Source organism: Desmodus rotundus, chromosome 9 (assembly GCF_022682495.2).
Source record: "Desmodus rotundus isolate HL8 chromosome 9, HLdesRot8A.1, whole genome shotgun sequence".
NCBI lineage: Eukaryota > Metazoa > Chordata > Mammalia > Chiroptera > Phyllostomidae > Desmodus > Desmodus rotundus.
This window is the reverse complement of record NC_071395.1, coordinates 39587698-39597025: the sequence shown is the minus strand read 5'-3', so window position 1 is coordinate 39597025 and position 9328 is coordinate 39587698. Positions and strand designations below refer to the sequence as shown.

General features: G+C 47.2%; 1 long non-coding RNA gene across 1 annotated transcript; it reads right to left on the bottom strand.

The window, feature by feature from the left end:
* Positions 1 to 6253: 6253 nt before the first annotated feature.
* Positions 6254 to 8247, bottom strand: LOC123480611 (uncharacterized). Its single transcript, XR_006656693.3, has 5 exons — positions 8176 to 8247; positions 7775 to 7910; positions 7622 to 7662; positions 7226 to 7292; positions 6254 to 6693 (listed from the first exon to the last, which is right to left on the bottom strand). It is a non-coding gene; the product is annotated as an uncharacterized lncRNA (long non-coding RNA).
* Positions 8248 to 9328: the final 1081 nt, after the last annotated feature.

Here is a 9328-nt window from a genome sequence, read left to right as displayed (position 1 = left end):
CTGTCGATTGCAGCGAAAACTGAACGGAGGACTACAATTCCCGAGATGCAATGCCATCGCAATAGCTTATGGGTCTAAAGAATGTTTTGTGGCTGCCTCAATGCCTGTGCGGTTCAACCGGAAACGCAAGCGAGCGCCAAAGACTACATTCCCCAAAAGGTATTGGGAACAATTTGGCGCCAATTACAGAGAGTGAAGGCTGGCTAAGTCGGCCAAACGGGCTGACTCAGGTTTCTGACAGGCGGCGCTCAGGAGAGGCAGGAAAGTCGGCCGTGCCTGGATGTCAGGGATGCAGGAAGTACAGTTGGTCCTAAGGGTCAAAGTCTTGCACTTCTCATTCATTTATTCTTTCGTTCACTCACGCATCAATACTATCAATTGAAGACGGTTGCAACCAAGTCAGTGCAACTAGAAATCCGTGGGGTGCGGTAAAGCAGGGAGACTAGTGAAAACAGCTCAGTTGTGATATAGCTTGGGTGTGGAACGGCTGGACTGTGAGACAGCTTAGGTGTGAGACAGCTCAGTCCAAATAGCTCCAGTGAGGGTCTCTTGCTGCTTCAGTTCTGGTGTTACAGCCCCTGCTGAGGAAGCTCAATCGTGTAGGGAAACAGAGGGCACTCCACTGAGGCCCTGGGGAAACTGGCTTATACAGAGAGGAGTCCACGCTCGCGTCCCTGATTGGTCCATTTCTATGCAAAGGAGGGCATTCAGTACTCCATTGAGTCACTCACTCCGCGCCTACAGGAGAGCATGTCTGGGGGATTCTTTGCCAACAATGAGGGGATACCCTTCTCTTTAAAAGTCCCAAAATCAGTTATGCAATTGGTTCTTTTTTATAAAGTACTGAATGAGACAGTCAGAGGTAAACACATCTATCAAAGGACATTTTGGCAAAGTCTTCCTGATTTTTCCTTCAAGACAAGACATTGCTGAGCAGTAAACATTGTCCACACTACGTTCTTAGCTCACTGTGGTGAAGTGTCTTTTTTTATAGGAGAAGTTTGGCTTGTGAAGATACCCGTGCACACCTGATGTCCGGGGAGTGAGAGTGGAGTCTGCCGCGGAGAGCTATGAGGGGGCGTGTTAGTCACTGCTTCTCCAGCAGGGATGACTGACATCAGTGGCGTTCGATATGTTTTTTCTTTCACATGGAGGGCCCACCCTCCAGACTCCAACGCTTTCACATCGATGTCGTTAACAGGAGTCTGTGGTTCCCTGTGACAACAAGCAAGAGAAAAACTTTTCTTTGAGTCTGAAATTAAAAAAAAAATTGGCCCTGGGCCGTGTAGCTCAGTGGATTGAGCGTGGGCCTGAGAACCAAAGGGTCACAGATTCGATTCCCCGCCAGGGCACGTGCCTGGGCTGCAGGCCAGGTCCCCAGGATGGGGTGAGCCAGAGGCAACCACACACTGATGTTTCTCTCCCTCTCTTTCTCCCTCACTTCCCCCCTCTCTCAAAATACATAAAATAAAATCTTTAAAAAAAATTGAAGTAAAGTTAGCCATGTGAACATAATCAATTCAACTCATTTAGTACTTTCACAATGTTGAACAACCGTCACCTCCATCGAGTCCCAAACCACAAGGGTGGGCAGAAGCTGGTTTACAGGGCTGAGTGTGCAAAGCAGTTTATTCTTGTATTATTATCCGTTCATTACTGTGGTATTTTATGTACAAAAAACTGTCAACCTACTTTTGCCCACCCCTGTATATTTATCACCCCAAAAGGAAACCCTAGCCCCTTGAGCAGTCACTCCCAAGCTATATAATATATATCCATTATACATAACTTGTGTATATAAATGTGATACACAAGCATATATTATATATAATGCTTACATTATATAATAGCATATAATTATAACAACATAATGTATTACAAATGTTACAAATATGTACAAATATGTAAAATAATATACAATGTATAAAATATATTATAAATTCATTGATATGTAAAATAAGATGTAATGCACATATATACACACAATGTATAGATAATGTTTTCCAAATAATTTGAGGAAGTAATTTGGAGTCTTGACAACCTTTACTTTTAAATACTTCAGTGGGCATTTCCTAAGAATGAGAATGTTCTCTCGCAGACCCACGGTTCAATGATCAAAATCGGGAACTGTAACACTGATAAGCCCTAGCATCTGACCCACCCTCCAGACTCCAACGCTTTCCATTGTTCCAATAGTGTCCTTTGTAGCCACTCTCCGTGGCAGAGGTCAGAGATATTCGCCTTTCGTGCTTTTCTTCTCTTGACCACTGGTTTATCAGAGTCTGGGCCAGGTGGGATAAAACAAGGATGAAGCTTTCTCCAATAATTGCCTTCCCTGCTTTCTGTCAAATCTCCCTTCTCTGCCCTGAAGAGCACATTCTGTAACCTGACTGGTCACCGCCGTTAAAAAGTCTTGACCTGTCCAGTCCTGTTAACGATTTCCATCTCAGAGCTTTCTTCAACCCCGTGGCTGATTGGTGATGTTACTGGGAAAACGTGGGGTGATGCGGAGGCTCCTGGAACCCTCCTCTGTGCCCAGTCCCTTCTGCCTCACTTTGCACATGTGCCCGGTGTGTTCTGTTTCTGTCCCTCCCTCCACCACTCGGCTGGGGCACGGCCAGGGAGAGGGGTGCCTGAGTGTATCAGCAGGTGTGGGCTCTGACCACCCACGCAGGTGCTCTGTCTGGATCCAGGAAGGCAGGCATGGAAAAGAACAGATTCCTGAGCCAGATGTGGGTTGGGGGAGGAAACTCAGCTATTTCCTTGTGATGCTGCCTGCCTGTTGTCATGGAAACCCAAGCCACTCTCTTTTGAAGGACCTATTAAGGTACAGGATATAATCAGCGCCCTCTCTGGCAGACCCCCCACCCTCCCTAGACGATGCAGCATCTGAATTTTGCCCTCACACCCCTCTCCAACTCTGGCTGAAGATGCCTCCCTATGTGACCGCAAGTCTCCATTCCTGTCTACATCTTGGCCTCCTCCCCTGTGGAAATGACAGAGGGACATGTCACAATTGCTGCATTGCCTGTGTGTGCCAAACTAGGGGGAGAGTGTAAGGTAGTGGTTGAAAATGCAGACACTGGTTGCACACTTCCAACATTCAAGTCCTGGCTCTGCACCCTCTGGCTGTGCAGCCTTGAGCAACTTGCTTCACTTCTCTGAGCCTCGGTTTCCTCTCCTATAAAATGGAGTATAATAACGGCACCTACCTCATAGGAGCTAATTTATCTAAAGCCATTAAAACAGCATCTGGATTAAAAAAAGAAAACCTAGTATATCCATCCAATGTAATATTACTCAGCCATATAAAAGGAATGAAGCACTGATACACACTACGACATGGATGAGCCCTGAGAACATGCTGCTGGGTGAAAAAAGCCAGATGCAAAAGGCCACATAGTCCTGAGCCCATTGAAATGAAATGCCCAGAAGAGGCAAATCCACAGAGACAGAAAACACATTAACGGTTGCCAGGGGCTGCAGGAAGAGGGGGGTGGGGAGTGAATGCTCAATAGAAACTGTGTTCTTTTGGGGTGATGGAATGTTCTAGAATTAACTAGGTAGCGGGGATGGTTGTAAAACTTTGTGAAGTACTACATCCCTCTGAATTGTCACTTTAAGATGGTTAAAATGCAAATATTATTCTCTATTTATTTATTTTATGAGATTTAAAGTTTTTATGGAGAAACACAACACAATGACTCTCATACAAGAAAGTCAGAACCCTTTGTTTGTTGGGGCTTCAAAGAAGAGAATACGAGGCTTTACCCAGGGATGGGGGGACAGTAAACTGGAGCTGTAGGGGCAGCTAGTGCAGGGCAAGCCTGTTGAGTTAGCTAGGTTTCCTGGGATTCCTGGCATTGCTAATTTAAATAATTTTCCAAACTCCAGGACAATAGGGCTGTCCCTAGTTGCCTGGTTTCTAGCCCTGGGGTGCTAGAAACCAGGCCAAGGCAAGTGCCAAGTGGCCCTTGCACCACTTGAGAGCTGATAAGGGAAGTGGCCCAGGTGCGGACTTCATCAATTGCTCAAGAGAAACTGATCGGCCTCCCTCCCTCTCTTCTTTCTTTCCTTCATTCTGTGGAAGTAGAAATTCATTTCTCATGTGTAAGTCTAGGCATGGAATTGCTGAGTCAAAGGGAAGAAAATAAACTTCCCTTTGTTTAAGCCACTGCTATTTTGAGTCTGTTAGAGTAATTGGACTATATCCCCACATGTTGGCGCTCCCTGCTTCTTTGCCTCACTCTGGTTCCTTCATTCCTGGAATCACTTTCCTTGTCTCGGGCTCCACTTTCATGGAATCCCAAATGAAGATAATTGGACACTGACCAGATGTAATAGGAAAGCTCAATGGGTTGTCCCTTCAGATCAGATGTTCCCAGATCCACTGCAGTTGATGGCTCATCTTTACAGGTGCATGTGGCCTTCGTGTTTCTGTGTCTGACAAACGGTCTCAGACACCAGTGTTTATCTCAACTGAGTACTTACTGGGTGCTAACACTGATCTGGGCATGGTGGTGGTAATGATGAAACTGGTGAGATTAAATGAGGGCCCCCCTCCCAGAAGTATTTGGGAGAAATAAATCTTGGTGGTTTTCTTGGTAATCCTTTTTTTTTAATCAAAGGAAGGATTCCCCTAAATTAGAATCAGTGGGGCCCCGGCCAGGTAGCTCAGTTAGTAAGAGCATCATCCCTATACACCAAGGTTTCGGGTTCAGTCTCTGGTCAAGGAATATACAAGAAGACGCCAAGAATGCATTAATAAGTGGAACAACAAATTGATATTTCTCTCTCTCTCTCTCTCTCTCATCAACAAATAAAAGTTTTTAAAAAAGAATCAGTGGGGAAGCTGGTCAAAATGCAGATGCTGGGGCTCACCTCACCTCTGGCTTATTGAAACTGGGAGGGCCCTAGGAATCTGCATGCTCTATGAGCTTCCTAGAGAAATCCAAGATGGTCCTGGGCGGGCTAGTTGTTGAGTGTAGCTGGTGGGAAAATGATAGGCAGTACTCTCATCTTGGATGGGCCAGGCTGCATTTTGAAATTTGAATTTCATCCAGGCAATGGGAGACTTGAAAGTGTTAAAGGCAATGGTGGGACTTGATTATATTTATGTTCTAGAAAGACTCCTCACTGCATGTGGAGAATAAGTTGACTGTGTGTGTGTTTTGGGCAGGAAGAGGCCATGGGACAACCAGGCAGTGATGGAGGCAGAGGGCTGGAGAAGAGAATGGATTTGCCCAGAATGACTCGCGTTGGCAAATGCAGGGCTGGGGAAATGGATGAGGAGGGGAGGGACTCTGGGGTGTGGAAAGGCTGCCACATTGATGGGAACATGGACGGAGGGTGAAGTGGGGGTCAGGTGGATTGGGTGTTCAGTTTGAAATGGTTAATTTGGAGTGATTGTGAGGCACCCAGGGGGGACGTTCATAGAAATACCAGGGCAGAATCTCTTCTTTCATGGGCATCCCTAAAGGGCAGTATCTGGGTGTCTCTTTTTTTTTTGAGTCTAAATGCTCTCCCATTCCCAAAGGGTGATTCTATATATAACAAAAATCTCTCACAATTAGCCTTAACCCAGACATTGAACCCCTTTCCCCACCCATTCTCAAAGTGCCTCTGGCATGTAGGTGTCTTGTAATTGTATTTTCTCTGCTTGTTAATGAACTCGCTGAGGCAGTACTCCCGGAGAGAGAAAGATTTCATTTGTCTGGGGCTGAGAAGGGAGACGGGGGTTGCCAGAGCTAATGAGGAATCAATGCCTGGTAATTGCTAATTAAATGAGCCTGGCTCTCTCCTGGGGCTATTAGTTGGCTGGCTGGCCCTTGAGTGTCCACAAATTTAATCACACTCCCCAATAAACACCTGCAGCACCCTACGGTATCTCTCTGGGGAAGACCAAGGAGAAGCAGGATCTTCATGTGTGTGCTGAAACCATCAATTCATTTTTTAAAAAGATATTATTTGTTTATTTTTAGAGAGGGGGAGGGGAGGGAGAAAGAGAGGGAGAGAAACATTGATGTGCAAGAGACATCAGTTGCCTCTCACACTCCCCCAACTGGGAACCTGGCCCACAACCCAGGCATGTCCCCGACTGGGAATCGAACCGGTAACCTTTCCATTCGCAGGATGGCACTCAATCTACTGAGCCACACCAGCCAAGGCCATCAATTCATTTACTGATTAATGCATTGGCTTATTCTCTGAGCCTTTATTGATTCAACGAATGTTTATTGAGCATTTGCTGTGTGGCAGGCCATGGTTTGGGTGCTGGGGATACGGAAGTGAAATAATACAAATACATTCTCTGCCCTCTCGGAGCTCACAGTATAATGAGGGCAACAGGCAGTTTTTGTAAAGTTAACAATAATTGGAGGAAGTACTGGAGAGAAGATTTCCAGAACTATGAGAGTATACAGACTTGACAGGGATGATGGTGAGGCCACAAGGAGTTTCCATTGATGAAGTGAAGCTTGGATAAGAAGTCAGAGGGAGCTGTGGGGCACTCCGGGAAGCAGAGCGTTCCAAGATGAGGAAGCAGCAAAGGCAAAGGCTCTGAGGCTGGAATGACTTTGATGTAGTGTCTATGATTTGATTAAGATGTCGCAGAGAACTGGGAGTGAGCCTTGATGATACCACAACTCACCTACCAGCCACAAATTTACACTGTCCTGTAGTTGGTCCATGGAACTGATGGTAGGATGAGGGAGAAAATAAATTATTCCTAGATTTTTTATTGAAATGTCTCAGTAGAATCCTGGTCTAGGGAGGGCTTCAAGCACCATTCCCTCATTGATTCCCCAGGAAAGTGTAGGGAGGTGGTCAAGGCCCTGGGTTCAGAGTCAGATATTTTGTATGTTCAGGCCTGTGGGTGGCATATGAGTGACATGGCCAAAACCATACATGGCACATTGCTATGTGTTCAAGGGGAGCATGTCCCTGTTTTATTCCCTCCCCTGTTCTTGTCCCAAACAGCTAGCCAGCTCACCCCCTGAGTGGAAGTGATTCCTTCCTGGCTTTCGGCCCCCTACACTTGCTTGTCCATCTTGGGCGGAGGTTGATGGGAGTCCACGCTATGAGGAAGCTGTGACTTGTTGTCATAGTACACCAGAACAACAAAATCACTAGTCTTCCACACAGCACTAGACCACAACCGCTCCAGTCTTCTTTGCCACCCTTTGCCCTTTGTCTGATATCCCCCAACCCAGCTCTTTCCGCTCACCTGAGCCAAGTTGTAGATGTGAACTTCTTGCTTCTCCATTGCCTCCTGTCTTCTACTCCTGGTCCTCCTGGGGAGTGAAAGGGTCTGATCTCCAAGGACCCAACTCCCACTCATGAAACATGGAATTTGTAATTGGAAGGATGTGGGGTTGACTTGCATGTTCACCCTTGGCCTGAGACCCCTCAGGCTAGTTGTATACCTGCCTCTTTCTGGGTCTCAGTTTCCTCAGTTGTCACCTGGATGTAATAACCCCCATGTCCTAAGGTTGAAGGTGGCATGATATAATGTATGTAAAACACTTGACACAGTGTTTCCCACAGAAGTCTAGAAGGACCACAATAATGTCATCTTGGCAGGCACCTGTTCCCCCACAATCCTACGGATTGGTCATTTTACCTGTTGGGAATTACAGGTTTCTGTGTTCGGTTTCGTCTCATCTGTAAAATAATGCATTGAAGAATCCGTTAAATGAGGGGCAAGTCTCCAGAAACGTCAGACACCGCAGACCACACTCTGGTCCCCCAGTAAGGTACTGGGGTTCTCCTTCACCTGGGGAGCTGTCCGGTGTCCTGGTGCTGAAACGAAGTCGGCCGGAGACCCCGCTCGGAGCTCTCCAGAACCTTATGCTGAAGCAGGTCGCGGTTCCCTTCCTGGACCCCGAGAGGCGCTGTCCAGAGACTCGGTGCTGAAATAAATAGCAATTTCCTTCCGTGGTCATCGGACAGCTGTCCTTAACATCCGTGCTGAAGAAAAACTTAACTTTCCTCTCTTCCTCGGTTCAACCCACTACCCTCCGTCCTCTGTTCCTCTGACTCTTGGGAACCCCCTCCTCAAAATTTATTTTCTCGCCGATCCTCTTCCTGGGGTTCTTCATAATGGCAAAGGGGGAGACTCGGAGAGGTAGCAACTAGGACTCATACCTTACCTCGTTCCAGGTCCCCAGGTCTTACCTAGCAGGTAGTCAGCCCGGCTGGTCTCTGCTTTCCAGACCGTCAAACTTCGCCGTCTTTGTCGCTTTCTGGGAAGATGTCCAAGCACTGACCTGCAAGCCAGCCCCATACCCGGGGTACCAGGTCCCCCAGACCACCCTTCTTCCACGCGGCTTAAGTCCCTCCCTTGTGTCTCTCACCTCCTTCCAGTCTCGTAGGCAGATGCAGGTTTCCAGTGACTGCTGAGGCGGGGACTGCGCTTTTATGGGCTTTGGGGAAGGCGGGACACCGGGAACCTGGGGAGGGGCTTCACCAGCTGGCCAATGGGACTCCACTTCGAATGCAGCTCCAAAGATTACCTCATAGGTTGTGGCCTCGGCTTCAGAATAAAAGAGTGGCATCTGCCAAAAAACTGGGTTGGGGATTTTCTGAAGGGGGAGGGAACGTTCATTGTAGCCCCTAGGATCTCCCCACTTGGCCCAACCCCCTCCTGGATCTCTGAGCTCCTCGTAGGCTTAGGAGCTCTGGCTCAGTCAGTACCTGTTTCTCTCCATGTGCAGCGTGTGCTATTGCTGGATCAGGAGAGAGAAAGCTGGTAAATTGTGTTGGGGGTGACACAGGTGAGGGTCAGAATATTTAAGTCCAGTTCCAGATGGGAAACTGAGGTCTGTGTGAATGTAGGGCTCAGAGGAACCTGGAGCAGAGGTGGGACTCAAGGCCAGACCCTCTGATTTCTTGACCCAACACCCACCTCATAACTTAGTTTATTGTTTTGCTTTACCGAGTAGGCTCTGTGACAAAAAGCACCCAAACTTGGGTTCAAGTTCAGATTTTTCTCCTCCTTGCTGTGGGACTTTGGGCACAGTTGAACCTCTCTGTGCTTCAGCTTCCTCAACTATAAAATGGTGGTAATAGTAGTAGTATATTCTCAAAGCATTGTGATGAAAAAATAATGCCATGGTGTAGATTGCACGTTGGAAATAAATAATCAGGGTCAGGACTAAGGTGAGGGAGGCACTTGCCTCAGGAACAAAGTTTAAGGGGACACACACACACACAAAACCCTCAGTAATCAAAATGAATAATGTTTTAATGCATGCCCTTGCTGGTGTGGCTCAGTGGATTGAGCACCGGCCTGCAAACTGGAAGGTTACCAGTTTGATTCCGAGTCAGG